Source organism: Rattus norvegicus, chromosome 9 (assembly GCF_036323735.1).
Source record: "Rattus norvegicus strain BN/NHsdMcwi chromosome 9, GRCr8, whole genome shotgun sequence".
Lineage (NCBI taxonomy): Eukaryota > Metazoa > Chordata > Mammalia > Rodentia > Muridae > Rattus > Rattus norvegicus.
Window position 1 is genome coordinate 118,951,650 of NC_086027.1, and position 17,156 is coordinate 118,968,805.

The following is a 17,156-nucleotide window of genomic DNA, read 5'->3' on the forward strand; positions in this document are numbered from 1 at the left end:
GTAGCCATTCTAATATCAAATAAAATCAATTTTCAACTAAAAGTCATCAAAAAAAGATAAGGAAGGACACTTCATATTCATCAAAGGAAAAATCCACCAAGATGAACTCTCAATCCTAAATATCTATGCCCCAAATACAAGGGCACCTACATATGTAAAAGAAACCTTACTAAAGCTCAAAACACAAATTGCACTTCACACAATAATAGTGGGAGATTTCAACACCCCACTGTCATCAATGGACAGATCATGGAAACAGAAATTAAACAGAGATGTAGACAGACTAAGAGAAGTCATGAGCCAAATGGACTTAACGGATATTTATAGAACATTCTATCCTAAAGCAAAAGGATATACCTTCTTCTCAGCTCCTCATGGTACTTTCTCCAAAATTGACCATATAATTGGTCAAAAAACGGGCCTCAACAGGTACAGAAAGATAGAAATAATCCCATGCGTGCTATCGGACCACCATGGCCTAAAACTGGTCTTCAATAACAATAAGGGAAGAATGCCCACATATACGTGGAAATTGAACAATGCTCTACTCAATGATAACCTGGTCAAGGAAGAAATAAAGAAAGAAATTAAAAACTTTTTAGAATTTAATGAAAATGAAGGTACAACATACCCAAACTCATGGGACACAATGAAAGCTGTGCTAAGAGGAAAACTCATAGCGCTGAGTGTCTGCAGAAAGAAACAGGAAAGAGCATATGCAGCAGCTTGACAGCACACCTAAAAGCTCTAGAACAAAAAGAAGCAAATACACCCAGGAGGAGTAGAAGGCAGGAAATAACCAAACTCAGAGCTGAAATCAACCAAGTAGAAACAAAAAGGACCATAGAAAGAATCAACAGAACCAAAAGTTGGTTCTTTGAGAAAATCAACAAGATAGATAAACCCTTAGCCAGACTAACGAGAGGACACAGAGAGTGCATCCAAATTAACAAAATCAGAAATGAAAAGGGAGACATAACTACAGATTCAGAGGAAATTCAAAAACTCATCAGATCTTACTATAAAAACCTATATTCAACAAAACTTGAAAATCTTCAGGAAATGGACAATTTCCTAGACAGATACCAGGTACCGAAGTTAAATCAGGAACAGATAAACCAGTTAAACAACCCCATAACTCCTAAGGAAATAGAAGCAGTCATTAAAGGTCTCCCAACCAAAAAGAGCCCAGGTCCAGACGGGTTTAGTGCAGAATTCTATCAAACCTTCATAGAAGACCTCATACCAATATTATCCAAACTATTCCACAAAATTGAAACAGATGGATCACTACCGAATACCTTCTACGAAGCCACAATTATTCTTATACCTAAACCACACAAAGACACAACAAAGAAAGAGAACTTCAGACCAATTTCCCTTATGAATATCGACGCAAAAATACTCAACAAAATTCTGGCAAACCGAATCCAAGAGCACATCAAAACAATCATCCACCATGATCAAGTAGGCTTCATCCCAGGCATGCAGGGATGGTTTAATATACGGAAAACCATCAACGTGATCCATTATATAAACAAACTGAAAGAACAGAACCACATGATCATTTCATTAGATGCTGAGAAAGCATTTGACAAAATTCAACACCCCTTCATGATAAAAGTCCTGGAAAGAATAGGAATTCAAGGCCCATACCTAAACATAGTAAAAGCCATATACAGCAAACCAGTTGCTAACATTAAACTAAATGGAGAGAAACTTGAAGCAATCCCACTAAAATCAGGGACTAGACAAGGCTGCCCACTCTCTCCCTACTTATTCAATATAGTTCTTGAAGTTCTAGCCAGAGCAATCAGACAACAAAAGGAGATCAAGGGGATACAGAACGGAAAAGAAGAGGTCAAAATATCACTATTTGCAGATGACATGATAGTATATTTAAGTGATCCCAAAAGTTCAACCAGAGAACTACTAAAGCTGATAAACAACTTCAGCAAAGTGGCTGGGTATAAAATTAACTCAAATAAATCAGTTGCCTTCCTCTATACAAAAGAGAAACAAGCCGAGAAAGAAATTAGGGAAACGACACCCTTCATAATAGACCCAAATAATATAAAGTACCTCGGTGTGACTTTAACCAAGCAAGTAAAAGATCTGTACAATAAGAACTTCAAGACACTGAGGAAAGAAATTGAAGAAGACCTCAGAAGATGGAAAGATCTCCCATGCTCATGGATTGGCAGGATTAATTTAGTAAAAATGGCCATTTTACCAAAAGCAATCTACAGATTCAATGCAATCCCCATCAAAATACCAATCCAATTCTTCAAAGAGTTAGACAGAACAATTTGCAAATTCATCTGGAATAACAAAAAACCCAGGATAGCTAAAGCTATCCTCAACAATAAAAGGACTTCAGGGGGAATCACTATCCCTGAACTCAAGCAGTATTACAGAGCAATAGTGATAAAAACTGCATGGTATTGGTACAGAGACAGACAGATAGACCAATGGAATAGAATTGAAGACCCAGAAATGAACCCACACACATATGGTCACTTGATTTTTGACAAAGGAGCCAAAACCATCCAATGCAAAAAAGATAGCATTTTCAGCAAATGGTGCTGGTTCAACTGGAGGGCAACATGTAGAAGAATGCAGATTGATCCATGCTTATCACCCTGTACAAAGCTTAAGTCCAAGTGGATCAAGGACCTCTACATCAAACCAGACACACTCAAACTAATAGAAGAAAAACTAGGGAAGCATCTGGAACACATGGGCACTGGAAAAAATTTCCTGAACAAAACACCAATGGCTTACGCTCTAAGATCAAGAATCGACAAATGGGATCTCATAAAACTGCAAAGCTTCTGTAAGGCAAAGGACACTGTGGTTAGGACAAAACGGCAACCAACAGATTGGGAAAAGATCTTTACCAATCCTACAACAGATAGAGGCCTTATATCCAAAATATACAAAGAACTCAAGAAGTTAGACCACAGGGAAACAAATAACCCTATTAAAAAATGGGGTTCAGAGCTAAACAAAGAATTCACAGCTGAGGAATGCCGAATGGCTGAGAAACACCTAAAGAAATGTTCAACATCTTTAGTCATAAGGGAAATGCAAATCAAAACAACCCTGAGATTTCACCTCACACCAGTGAGAATGGCTAAGATCAAAAAGTCAGGTGACAGCAGATGGTGGCGAGGATGTGGAGAAAGAGGAACACTCCTCCATTGTTGGTGGGATTGCAGACTGGTACAACCATTCTGGAAATCAGTCTGGAGGTTCCTCAGAAAATTCGACATTGAACTGCCTGAGGATCCAGCTATACCTCTCTTGGGCATATACCCAAAAGATGCCTCAACATATAAAAGAGACACGTGCTCCACTATGTTCATTGCAGCCTTATTTACAATAGCCAGAAACTGGAAACAACCCAGATGCCCTTCAGCAGAGGAATGGATACAGAAAATGTGGTACATCTACACAATGGAATATTACTCAGCTATCAAAAACAACGAGTTCATGAAATTCATAGGCAAATGGTTGGAACTGGAAAATATCATCCTGAGTGAGCTAACCCAATCACAGAAAGACATACATGGTATGCACTCATTGATAAGTGGCTATTAGCCCAAATGCTTGAATTACCCTAGATCCCTAGAACAAACGAAACTCAAGACGGATGATCAAAATGTGAATGCTTCACTCCTTTAAATGAGGAAAAAGAATACCCTTGGCAGGGAAGGGAGAGGCAAAGATTAAAACAGAGACTGAAGGAACACCCATTCAGAGCTTGCCCCACAGGTGGCCCATACATATACAGCCACCCAATTAGATAAGATGGATGAAGCAAAGAAGTGCAGACCCACAGGAGCCGGATGTAGATCGCTCCTGAGAGACACAGCCAGAATACCGCAAATACAGAGGCGAATGCCAGCAGCAAACCACTGAACTGAGAATAGGTCCCCCGTTGAAGGAATCAGAGAAAGAACTGGAAGAGCTTGAAGGGGCTCGAGACCCCATATGTACAACAATGTCAAGCAACCAGAGCTTCCAGGGACTAAGCCACTACCTAAAGACTATACATGGACTGACCCTGGACTCTGACCCCATAGGTAGCAATGAATATCCTAGTAAGAGCACCAGTGGAAGGGGAAGCCCTGGGTCTTGCTAAGACTGAACCCCCAGTGAACTAGACTATGGGGGGGAGGGCGGCAATGGGGGTAGGATTGGGAGGGGAACACCCATAAGGTAGGGGAGGGGGGTGGGGGGAGGGGGATGTTTGCCCGGAAACCGGGAAAGGGAATAACACTCGAAATATATATCAGAAATACTCAAGTTAATAAAAAAAAATTAAAAAAAAAAGTAAACCCGAAATGCTTGGGTTTAGTAGATAAACTTAGGAAAACCCTAAAATGATTTTGTACCATGTAGGTCAGAAATTCACTAATTTGGCAAAATACCCCTATTTCAATTCTATTTGCTTTAACTGTATAAAAGAAGATTCCTACCCTTTTGGGATTCATTCGGATGCCAATAAACTTTTCCAAAATATTTTCTTTGAACATATATGGGTATTAACAATATGAAATAAATATATGTATATTTATTCATATAATTAAGACTCCGTAAGAAAATTAACATATGGTAGAATGTATTTTGTGTATATGCCCAGGAATGGTATAGCTATGTCTTGAGGTGGAATTATTGCCAATTTTCTGAGAAACTGCCAGATTGATTTCCAAAGTGGTTGTATTAGTTCGCACTTCCACCAGCAATGAAGGAGTGTTCCCCTTGCTCCACATTCTCACTGGCATGAGTAGTTACTTGAGTTTTTGATCTTAGCCATTCTGGCTGGTGTAAGATTGAATCTCAGAGTCGTTTTGATTTGCATTTCCATGATGACTAAGGATGTTGAACGTTTCTTTAAGTGCTTCTCAGCCATTAGAGATTCTTCGGTGAGAATTCTCTGCTTAGCTCTGTACCTCATTTTTTAATTGGTTTATTTGGGTTGTTGATGTTTAAATTCTTGAGTTCTTTATATATTTTGGATATTAGCCCTCTGTCAGATGTGAAGAACTTTTTCTATTCTTTAGGTTTCTGTTTTGTCCTATTGATGGTGTCCTTTGCCTTACAGAAACTTTTCAGTTTCATGAGGAGGTCTCATTTATTAATTGTTGATCTTAATGCCTGAACCATTGGTGTTCTTTTTGTCTCCTGTGCCTTTGTGCTCAAGGCAGTTCTCCCACTTTCTGTTCTATTAGATTTAGTGTGTCTGGTTTTATGTTGAGGTCTTTGATCCATTTGGACTTGAGTTTTGTACAGGGTGATAAGAATGGATTGATTTGCATTCTTCTACATGCAGACATCCAGTTAGACCAGCACCATTATTTGAATACGCTTTCTTTTTTCCCACTGTATGGTTCTGGCTTCTTTGTCAAAAATCAAGTGTCCACAGATGTATAGGTTTATTTTTGGGTTTTCAATTCTATTCCATCGATCTACCTGTCTGTTTTTATGATAATACCATGTGGGTTTTACTACTATTGCTCTGTAGTACAACTTGAAATCAGGGACCACATACCACAAGTACACTTGCTCAAGTATGCTCATAGGAGCTTTATTTTTAATAGCCAGAAATTGAAAACAACCTAAACGTCCTTCAAATGATGAATTAATAAAGAAATGTAGTACATTTACACTATGGTGTGCTACTCAGCTATTGAAAAAAACCAATGACACAATGCAATTTTCAGGCAAATGGTTGGAACTGGAAAATATCATCCTGAGTGAGCTAACCCAATCACAGAAAGACATACATGGTATGCACTCATTGATAAGTGGATATTAGCCCAAATGCTCGAATTACCCTAGATGCACAGAACACATGAAACTCAAGAGGGATGATCAAAATGTGAATGCTTCACTCCTTCTTTAAAAGGGGAACAAGAATACCCTTGGGAGGGAGTAGGGAGGCAAAGTTTAGAACAGAGGCAGAAGGAACACCCATTCAGAGCCTGCCCCACATGTGGCCTGTACATATACAGCCACCAAACTAGATAAGATGGATGAAGCAAAGAAGTACAGACCGACAGGAACCGGATGTAGATCTCTCCTGAGAGACACAGCCAGAATTCGGCAAATACATAGGCGAATGCCAGCAGCAAACCACTGAACTGAGAATAGACCCCCGTTGAAGGAATCAGAGAAAGAACTGGAAGAGCTTGAAGGGGCTCGAGACCCCATATGTACAACAATGCCAAGCAACCAGAGCTTCCATGGACTAAGCCACTACCTAAAGACTATACATGGACTGACCCTGGACTCTGACCTCATAGGTAGCAATGAATATCCTAGTAAGAGCACCAGTGGAAGGGGAAGCCCTGGGTCCTGCTAAGACTGAACCCCCAGTGAACTAGACTATGGGGGGAGGGCGGCAATGGGGGGAGGATGGGGAGGGGAACACCCATAAAGAAGGGGAGGGGGGAAGGGCTAGGGGGATGTTGGCCTGGAAACTGGGAAAGGGAATAATAATCGACATATAAATAAGAAATACTCAAGTTAATAAAGATGAAAAAAATTAAAAAAAAATCAGTGGATAGTATCCATAAAGTACAGGATATTCATGCCTCAATCCACAGACCTAGAGAAGCTAAGTAACCGGGTGGGCCCAAAGGAGGATGCTTGAATCTCACTCAGAAGCAGACTTAAAGTAGACACCAGAGGTAGATGGAGGGAAGGAACTGGATGGAAGACAGGATGGGAAGGAGAATGGGGGTGGGGATCAGGTGTGGGAAGAGTGGGTGGGAGAAGGCTTAGACAGAGAACAGAAATCAGTGGGGGCATCTCTGGGAAGAGCTAGAGACCTGAGATGAGAGAGGCTCCTGGGATAGGGGTGACCCTAGCTGAAACTCCAAGCATCTGGGGACATGGAGACTGAAGTGGTCACCTCTTGTAGCCAGGGAGGACTTCTAGTGGAGGGAGGTGGCTACCAACCCTCCCACAAAATCTTTGACCCCAAATTTGTCCTGCGTATAAGAAGTGCAGAGACAAAGACGGAGCAGAAATTGAGGGAATGGACGGCTAATGACTGGCCCAACCAGAGACCCAACCCGTAGGAGAGAGACAACCCCTGACACTACTATACTGAACTGTACTGCACTGTACTGTACTGTACTGTACTCTACCCTGCTACTCTGTTATGCTTGCAGACAGGATCCAACCATAACTGTCTTCTGAGAAGCTTTATCTAGCAGCTGATGGAAACAGATGTAGAGACCCACAGCTAAACATTAGGTAGAGCTTGGGGAGTCTTGTGGAAGAGTAGGGCAGGGGACAAGGGAGGATTGGTCAAGGACATCTATAGAACCAACTAACTTGGGCTCATGGGGGTTCACAGAGAATAAACTACCTACCAAAGAGCATGCACTGGCTGGACCTAGGCCCCTACAATTGGAGAGGGGTCTGTCCCTGACTCTGTTGCCTGCCTTTGGATCTCCTTCCCTTAGCCGGGCTGCGTTGTCTGGCCTCAGTGGGAAAGAATGAGGTTAGTCTGACTGAGACTTGATTTCCCATTGAGGGGGTTTCCCCTTCTCTGAGGAGAAAGGAAGGGAGTAATGGGGGGAGGGACATGCAAAGGTGGGATTGAAAGGAGAGGAGGAAATAAATAAATTAAAAAAAAGAAAGGAGAGGAGGGAGGTGAGGCTGTCATTGGGATGTAAAGTGAATATATAAATAATAAAGAAATTAACATGAATTAATTTTTCCTATTTATTGGTTAATATCTACTCATATGGAGCCCTAACCTGTTTGATAAAAACTCCTGGGAGAAAAAGACTGTGATTCTAGTACTTCAGGGGCTTAGCAGGTGGCTCTCAGGGCTAAGGGCATCCTAGGCTATAGGACGAGCTCTGTCTCAAAAACACCCCCCCCCCAAAAAAAAACCAAAAAAACACAGATAAGCAAAATGAAAGAAATGATGTAATGTACTCAATGACAAAGCAGAAAATAGTGATTATGTGGTTAAATTGTTTCTCAAAAGTTACTAGAGATGGAAGTGTGCCAGCTCCATGGTGGAACTCTCGCCTTGCCTTTGTGAAGCCTTGGCACCAATCCATGGCACTAGAAAAAAAAGATGCAACTTTATTTTTGGTTTTGTGACATGGAATGTTGGGTGACTGGAGTTTACTCTGTCTACCACTAATTGGCCTGCAGAGATCGGCCCTTAGCATTTTCCTCATACAACCTACAGTGTATATACCTTAGTGTTTCCTGATGCCATAAGATACCTAATTTGGGTAAATTACTAAAACAACAGAAATGTATTGCTTTTGGAGACTGAGAGGTCCAAGATCAGGGTGCCAGCCACCTTGGAATCTTGTATGAATTACAGATGGTTGTGAGCCACCACGTGGTTGCTGGGAATTGAACTCAGGATCTCTGGAAGAGCAGTCAGTACTCTTAGTCGCTGAGCCATCTCTCCAGCCCAATGTGCACCTTTTAAAACCAGAGTTTCCCCTTTCTTAGGAGCCCAGTGTCTTCCTTCAGGTATACCAAGTCTCCTCTGCTTGGGCAATCTGAGTTTTCTTCTGTTCATATAAAACAACTTACTTTCTTTCTTTCTTTCTTTCTTTCTTTCTTTCTTTCTCTCTCTCTCTCTCTCTCTCTCTCTCTTTCTTTCTTTCTTTCTTTCTTTCTTTCTTTCTTTCTTTCTTTCTTTCTTTCTTTCTTTCTATCTTTCTTTCTTATGCTGAATACTGAGGACTTTCCCTCTTCCCCAAACAAATGAAAGCCCAGTTAATCTGTTCCTATAGCTAATGAGTTTACAATGGAATCTTGAAGGCAAGATTCTCTCTACAAAGAAATTTTTGAACAGACCATTTTTGAAGACCATTTTCTCCAAGTTAGAATACGCACTGTAGTTTAGCTCTTTCCCCTCATTATCTAAGCTGCCTCCTGACATTTCCAAGGCCCTATCTCAGCACCCTTTCTTCTAAATAGCTAATTTGTATCTTTTTCTACCCAATTTCCTAGGCAAACCTAGACACACCCCCTGTCAGATTCTCCCACTTACTTCCAAAGCTGACTAATACAATCTAAATCCTCTTTTATATTCATTGAAGAATTTCTGAAACCCTGCCACTTCCACATACTTTATGATTCAGTTGAATGAGTGTTTGACATGACTTGTGATCTTGTTCAGAATAAATGTCCTTCCTGCATGTGCTCAGCCATTCCTCCCTCCCTTCCCCCTTCCTCACCCTCCACAGATATTCTCAGGAGTGATTTTGCTGTCAAAATGGAGGTGTGTCTGAATTGTTGGAGGCTAGGAAGGAGGAGACTTTCTTAGATGGTTTCCAGTGTTTCTTGACAGGAACTCTGAAGAGAGAGTTGGTTAGTATAGAAGATACAGCAAGAGGCCCAGCTCTTCCTTTGAACATTCAACGTGGACACATGAGCACCAAAAACAAATCAGTGAAGAGTATATGTAGGCTTCTTTGGATTTTCAGGAAACGAGGCATTGCTTTTTCTTAACATCTCTTGATGGTTGTCATATCAACTACAGCCAAGGTAACAAAGTAAGAGAATGGATATGTCCACTTGTTCTGCAAACCATTTGACAGAATATGTAAACTTATTACATGGTATTGTAGATTTTAAGCATGCATAGTATGGCCACAAACTCTTTGCAGTCTTTTCAAAGAGGATTTAGAGTCTTTTCCATCTCCTTAATCTGAGCTGGCTTTGTGTCTTGCATTGGAAATGATGATGCAGATTTTCTGCAATGTCTTGATAGATCTCATAGTTTCCGCCTATTCCCAGTTGAATGGTTTTCTACTATGCTTAGCATTGGAGCTTTCCAGTCAGAAATCCTATGTAGAAAAGGACAGAGTAACTCTAGCCAGTTACTTTGGTTATCACAAGTGAAGCCAAATGAACTGTGGCATTGCTTTGTGTGGACTGGAGAATGATCTAAGACATTCGAACAGTTCCAGATAAATCTGTTAAGCACGAAGCAAACAAAAGTAAAACAACAAGCAGCAAGCAGCAGGTGGATGGACACAGCAGATGGATCCCAACATCACCAAATCTGAACCAAGGGATGGAGTGGCCTGATAGAGATCAAAGAAATGACATCATCAAGATGTGGGGGCTGGAGAGATGGCTCAGTGGTGAGGAGCACTGACTGCTCTTCCAGAGATCTCGAGTTCAAATCCCAGCAACCACATGGTGGCTCACAGCCATCTGTAATGAAATCTGATGCCCTCTTCTAGTGTGTCTGAAGACAGCTACAGTGTACTTATATATAATGAATAAATAAATCTTAAAAAAAAGATGTATACCCCAGTGAACTAGTCTATGGGGGGAGGGCGGCAATGGGGGGAGGGTTGGGAGGGGAACACCCATAAGGAAGGGGAGGGGGGAGGGGGATGTTTGCCCGGAAACCGGGAAAGGGAATAACACTCGAAATGTATATAAGACATACTCAAGTTAATAAAAATAAAAATAAAAAAAAAGATGTATAACATCCATCAGAAATTAACCAGGGAGGCTGCATCGAGGTGGTCAGCTCGATTTCCTGATGGAGAGCTTTGTGCTTCCTGTTCCCATACAGGCATTTTTGTATTGTAGGATTAACCACAGTTATGTCTGTTAAAAGTGGCTTATCTTCTAGTTGTTCTCAAGGACATCAGCTTCTTCTCTCTCTGTTACAGAGGCAAGGACCAGCCTGACCCAGGACAGCGATTTTTGGAGGGCACTTGACATAAACATTCATGAGGCTGAGACTGGGGAGGGCCTCCTTGCTCCGAGAATCCACTTCCAAGTCTAAAAGGAGAATTTGCCAGTGCCATGTATGTTACAGATATTTTGGAAGGTGGGAAGGTGGATTTGGTGGGAAATTCTGTAATTCCAGTGGCTTCTGTTTATTTAGTGTGAGGATATTATGTTATAGACCTGTAGAGGTAGAGGCTAAAGGTAAAGGGGGTTCAAAAGTGGGAAAGTAATTTAGTAGGATCACAGGATAGAGCCAGAGGTCTTGGAAGTTGGTGTTTTCACACTTAATGGGGCCTGTTAATCACATGCTTTTTGTCATTCGTAATTAGACTGAGTAGAGGAGTGGCAGAGATAGAAGGTTGAGTTTACTCACAATAGAGTCCGTGGGGTATAATAGACCAAGATAATTGAGCACTCACACAGGGGAGTGCTTGCAATAGACAATCACATACTGCAAGAATAAGAGCCCCTGAAGTGTATGTGTGGGTGCTGACACGAGGAGACTAGGAGTTTGGAGACAGTGGTCAGACAAGTGCACCCCAGTTAGATTTTTGAGGAAAGGTAGCCCAGGTGTCTTCCTTTGTATCAGATATTGGTAAGTTATGTGGGGGAAAATTACAATCAGAGAATTAGATTAGAACATACTGTATGTTTCTACCGGTGTCTTACCCTAAGATTCCATTGTCTACTCCCCATGATTCATCACAGAGGTAGCATGTAATTCAGACAGTAATGGGGGACAGGTTCAATTAGCACAAAATATTCAGGCAAACTTCTGCTAAAGGTTTCTTGCAACCCCTTAAGGTTAATTAGCCACTAATTACTTCCCTCATTTGTTTGTTACATTCTTTCTGGATGACTGCTGCACAGATCAGAACTTTTGGAGGAGGTATTGAGAGACAAAAGGGAACAAATCTGGAATCCTGGAACTACGGGCCAGCAGGCGAAACCATAAGTGGGAGGAGAGAAGGCTGGGTTTCTGCTCCTGCTCTAACCCTGTTGTGTAATATCATATTTACTGCTTTCCCTGTGGCTTGTTAAAAGTTCTGAGATCCTTCACAATTTGTGCTTCACTTGAATATTTGGCTAAAGCAGAGCCGGACCCAGAAGCCCTGAAGTAGAAGAGGAAGGACTGGATTCTTTTCATCTGTTCTCAGAACTGGGTGTAATAACAGCAGCCATGATGGTGTTTTGGAGAGCTATAAAAGCAAATACAACTTTCAAACGCCCCCGCAAAAGGTTTTTGTAATAGCAAAGACATTTCCTGTGCCCGAGTGACCACTCTTCCTGGTGCAGCTCAACCATCACTGAAGCCAGTTCTACCATCTCCTTCCTTCTCTTTCTATAGTCACTGGCCATGTGGCAGCCAAGGCAGCTCTTTAAAGGAACATGGTTTATACTTTGATTGTAACTCTCTTACTAGAGTGAGAATGAAATCCAGATCCCCCATTTTTCTCTCCAAGATCTGACTTGAACTGGCCCATATATACTCCTTCTCTGATCCTGTTCTGAACACTTTGCTACTTCAGGCACCATCTACCAGATGCAGTGGCTTTTTGTTGTCCCAAAAGTATGTGAGAATCTTCACTGTCTCAGAACTTGGTACAGTGAAGTCCTGTGCACGGAAAGTGCTCTCCAATCCTCAGAAGACAGTTTGGTTACTGTGAGAATTTCCTCTTCTTTCCATACCCTTTTTCCTGTTGTTACCATTATTGTTGCAGTTTTTCTTCTTCTTGTTCCGCTTTGAACTGGACAAGAGGATGTGTACTTAATTTTTAAAAGAATCATTAGCTAGTATATCTTCTGTGCCTAAGACGAAACTTAGTACATGCCTAGCAAACCCTGCTAATGGAGAACAGAGAGACCTCCAAGGTAGATTGTGTGGATGAAAGTTTAATCTGGAATGAACTGAGGAGGGCCTGAGGCTGAGCTGCTGTACTCCAAACTGCTGATCCGATTTCCCACACCTTGAACTAGAACACAGGCATTTTCAAGTCTTGTAAAATGTGTAGCCTCCAAGATTCCCTACTCGAAATGCAAATAGTCCCTTGAATTTATTTCTCAAAGAAAGATACAGAATACGTGGATCAGCTTGGTATCAGAGGCGGTGAACGACACAACAGAGCCAAAGGCCCACCCGGGAGAGGAAACCCAGGAAGGGAGAAAGGTCTGCAAAGGCCATGGCAGGAGAATAACAGCGGTTCTGTTTACAGTGGGAGCATTTCCGCTTCCCAGGCCACAAAGAGTGGCACTGTTGACCATCGAGGATGCACATTTCCAGGAATCAGACAGTTCCTTTACTTTACGAAAGAAGATTCTTGATATTTTTGATTACAGAGAAGTTGGGGAGAAAGAGAGTGGTGTGCGTGCTGAAAAAGAAAGGAAATGTGCAGAGGTAAGTCCTGCAGTGTGTGCGTCGCTGGGAGAGATTTGGTATCTATAGTGTTGTGGTTACTATGGTGACAATGTATTTTTAATGACATCATTAAATGGTGGTATAGCTTCTTGTAACTAAGGGAGCTGTGCAGAACAGCTGTGCTGTTTGGCCTTGGCCTGTCTTTTCTGCAGGATGGTTTTTTAATGACTCCAAAATAAAAGTGCTGGATAGTGGAGCACTGTTTTGCTATATAACCTATGTATATTTTAGATATAGCCAGGGCTTTAGAGAATGTCAGTTCTCTCCATTTCAGTGCACACATGCACATAGATATGTATGTAGATAAAAACGTACACATGGGTATACTTTATAGACGAAGAGCTAGATAGAGAGATAGAGGCAAACTAAGTAGTTTTAAGCTCCTCCTTTAGCTACTGGAGAGTTAGGACAAGCTCTTGGGGATCCTGACCCCAAACCAATTTTTTTTCTACCATTGCCTGCTGCCTGTCCTAAATATAGTATGACACAGCACACATTGTGTGTGTCTTTCATACACCAACATTGGTAAGCAGCCATGGTAGGACATACTTATAGTCCCAGCACTTGGAAGGCAGAGGCAGGCAGATCGCTGTGTTTGATATCAACTTCATCTATGAGAGTTCCAGGACAGCCAAGACTGTCTCCAAAGAAAAAAAGTTGGTAAGTAGTTGCCATGAATGCATCCTGGGCTAGACCACAGAGGAAATATCCATTAACACATGGTATCATTGGTAAGAGTCAGAGATGGATTTTAAGTGAGCTATGAGGCCTTTAAAAATTTCACAAATGTGTTTTCATGCACACATAGTTTGCTTTTTCTTTTCTCCCCACAATGGCCCTTTCCTCACTTTTCTTCTGGGATCACAGGTGTGTGTATTCAAGTGTATTCTTTAGAGAGTCATCAATGGATCTCTGACTTCACCCCGATAAATGATGACCATGGTTCTTTCCTCATTTGTGAACAGATATCATAACTTCAGGGGAAAAGTAAATGCTATCTTGAGAAAAATGCCTAAGATACCATGAAGGTTAACGTCCTTGACTATAAAGCACATATAAACCTACAGAAAATGAGGATGAAGGGAATGAAGGGATTTTTGGAGCAGGAAGTACAAATGCTAACGATAATGAGCACTACTTATTCTCACTCATCGCTAACAAAATGAAATCAATTCAGAGTCACCAATGCTCATGTAAGGCTAGCACAGTCATGGACGCAGAGGCCAGACAGGAGGAGTTCCTGCGACTTCACGACGAGTTAAGTTTGGATAAAAAGTTTGGCAATTAAATTAATCATATAGATTTAAGAGCCTTTAAAATGTCCACAAACTCACAGAGATCTACCTGCGTCTGCCTCCAGAGTGCTAGGATTAAAGGTGTGTGCCACCAACACATGGAATTTTTTAAATGATACAGTAAGATGTAATAAATAACCAACATTATTAAAACTAGAATTACTTGACCCTGCAGTAATTTTTGGGCCTATATTCTTTATTTGTTAGTAATTTTCCAAAAATTGGATGTCTCTTTGCTCAATGAGCTGACTTACTTGAGAGTCCTTAAAACAGAGGAAAGATTTAGGAGAGGATTTAAAAGGAAAAATAATTCCTGGAAGCTAGAGTAGCAAGACACCAAGGAAGGTACGGAACAAGAAATTTTGGCATATCCCAGCAACACACAGGGATATCCAGGGCCCAAGAGAGTGATTTTTTTTTTTTAAGGAGGAAAGCAGCACATTGAGCTAACAAAACAAGGATAACGGAGGGATGAATGCCAGATAGGAAAAGCTTGAAAACATGGGTTTCAGAGGACTCTCGGGATGGGGAGACATAAGAAGCAACACAGAAAAGGAGCTGGCAGGGAGATTTTTCTTCAGAGGAAAACAGGCCAGGATGAATCACAGGCCACAGCCCAAAGTGGACTTATTTATTTACTCAAGTCTGAGAAAACAGCTTACGGTTATTTAGTGAATCCCACTGCTGGGAAATTACACATAGACACCATTCAGCTTGATAAATGGTTTTGCTCTGAGACTCCACATTAGAGCACTGCCTTTATCAGGATTTTAAAAATTAATCGATGTTTTTGTAGAGTCGTTTGTTTTCTAGAAAAATTTCACAGAAACTATGCAGTTGCCACAGGCTTCCTTTTTGCTTAGTTGTCTCCCTCCGTAGCAATTGCATTTCTGTGGTACATTGTTACAACTGGCGAGCCAGAACTTATGAAAGTAACTTTTATTTGCCTGATGTAATTGTCATCTCCAGGCTTACTGCCTCCTAAACCTTTGTTTGCTAGCCCAAGACTAATCCTGGAAGATACAAGCATATCTAGGTCTAGCGTGTTTTCAGTCTCTGAGACCTATTGCTGAATATGTTACCCTTTCTTGTCCTTTCTGTAATCTGTTGGCTGGTCCACACAGCTGTTCTAGCTCAAACTCCTCTCCAAGCTGCCTGATTCAAATTGGCTTCTCTCAGCTTTTGACTTAGTTGCTCTGCCTGGACTCATATTAACTTTGACAATATGTTCTAATCTTGTTCCTTCTCATTTCTGGCTCGTTCTGTCTATACCCATGTCTATCTTGTTCTCTCTCTTCAACCTGTCTCTGAATAACTGTCCCAGTAAAAGTGCCTCCTCTCCCTCTGAGCTGCTCCCTTATGTTGCCTCTCTGATCTCATGACAGTTGGAAATATCCTATTCTGTCAAACATTTCTTTGATTTGTCACTTTGTCTACCTCTCAAATATACCTTCTACAAACTAACTTTACCTAAATTGTTTGGCATTGAAGTTGTGTATTAAAGACATGTCTGGGGGTTGGGGATTTAGCTCAGCGGTAGAACGCTTGCCTAGGAAGCGCAAGGCCCTGGGTTCTGTTCCCAGCTCCGAAAAAAAGAACAACAACAACAAAAAAGACATGTCTGCATTCTATCCAGATCTTGGGGGATAGAAGGTCTTTGGATGTGATCGGAGCAGCCATGTTGCTGGATTGAAATTCCTCCACAAGTACTGATAAAGTATTCTTCTTTTAAAGTTATTTATTGTAATTCCACATGTGTGTGGGTTTGCTATGGCACTGATGAGGACATCTTTTGAGAGCCAGTCTTTTTTGATTCTCTTCTTTCTTCTTCAGATCTATTTCAGGGAAACAGTCTTTTGCAGCAAGCACCATTACCTGCTAAGCCATCTTGCTGGCCCAATATTGATGTATTATTATTAATTAAGTCTCTATGGTTTAGTCTTTCACTGTGTTTTATAAATTTTGTCAAATGTATGACACATGTCTTCTGTTACAGTTCCACAAAATTCTTCCACTGTTATAAAACACCCCGCTTTTATGTATTTATCCATCTCATCACCTCAGCCTGTGACAGCCAAGGATCTTTTTGCTCTTTCTCTACTTAGTTTTGCCTTCCCAGAATTCTATCCAGGAGTATGATCGTAATTATATACCATGAGTCCTTTTCAGCCTGATTTCTTTCACTTAGTGCTTGAAGGGTCTTCCACTTCTTATCAGGACTTGACATTTTGTTTCTTCTTGCTGCTCACTAAAGTCCCATTTTTCACTTCCAGCAGTAAGGAGAAAAGTTGCTTCATGTTGGTAGTTTCAGTATTTGGAGTTTTGCATTCTCTTAGAAACATGTTGTGGCACCTTAAGATTGCTCTAATTTGAGTTTTCTTAATGATGCTCAATGCAGGGCAATTTTTCATGGGTTTACACCTGTTCTGGTCTCTTGCCTATCTGAAATGCTGCAACATTTTATTTCAATAAACAGTTTTTCATTGGTTTACAGGTATTCAGCTTTTTTTTTTTTGCCCTTCTGAAACACTTGCAACATTGTATTATTTATGCTGTATTTTAGGAATTCCCAATGTGTTTTAGACACAACACTTTCTATCAATTATTAATTTCACAAGAGTTTCTCCTTGTGTGTGGGGTACTCTTTCTTGGATTATAAATGTCCCCCAGAGTCTATGTGTGGTTATGCCGCTGGG

At 41.1% G+C, this 17,156-nt stretch overlaps 1 protein-coding gene across 2 annotated transcripts in view; it reads left to right on the top strand.

Annotated features, from left to right (window-relative positions):
* Mettl4 (methyltransferase 4, N6-adenosine) overlaps positions 1-15,784 on the top strand; it is a 79,694-nt gene extending 63,910 nt beyond the window's left edge. Inside the window, exons 10-11 of one of the 2 annotated variants that reach the window (XR_010054608.1) lie at positions 10,689-10,826; positions 11,620-15,784. The gene's annotated coding sequence lies outside the window, so the exon portion shown is untranslated. Of the gene's footprint in view, positions 1-10,688 lie in introns of both variants that reach the window. The other variant, XM_063267335.1, reaches the window with a different exon arrangement.
* The last annotated feature ends 1,372 nt before the right edge of the window (positions 15,785-17,156 follow it).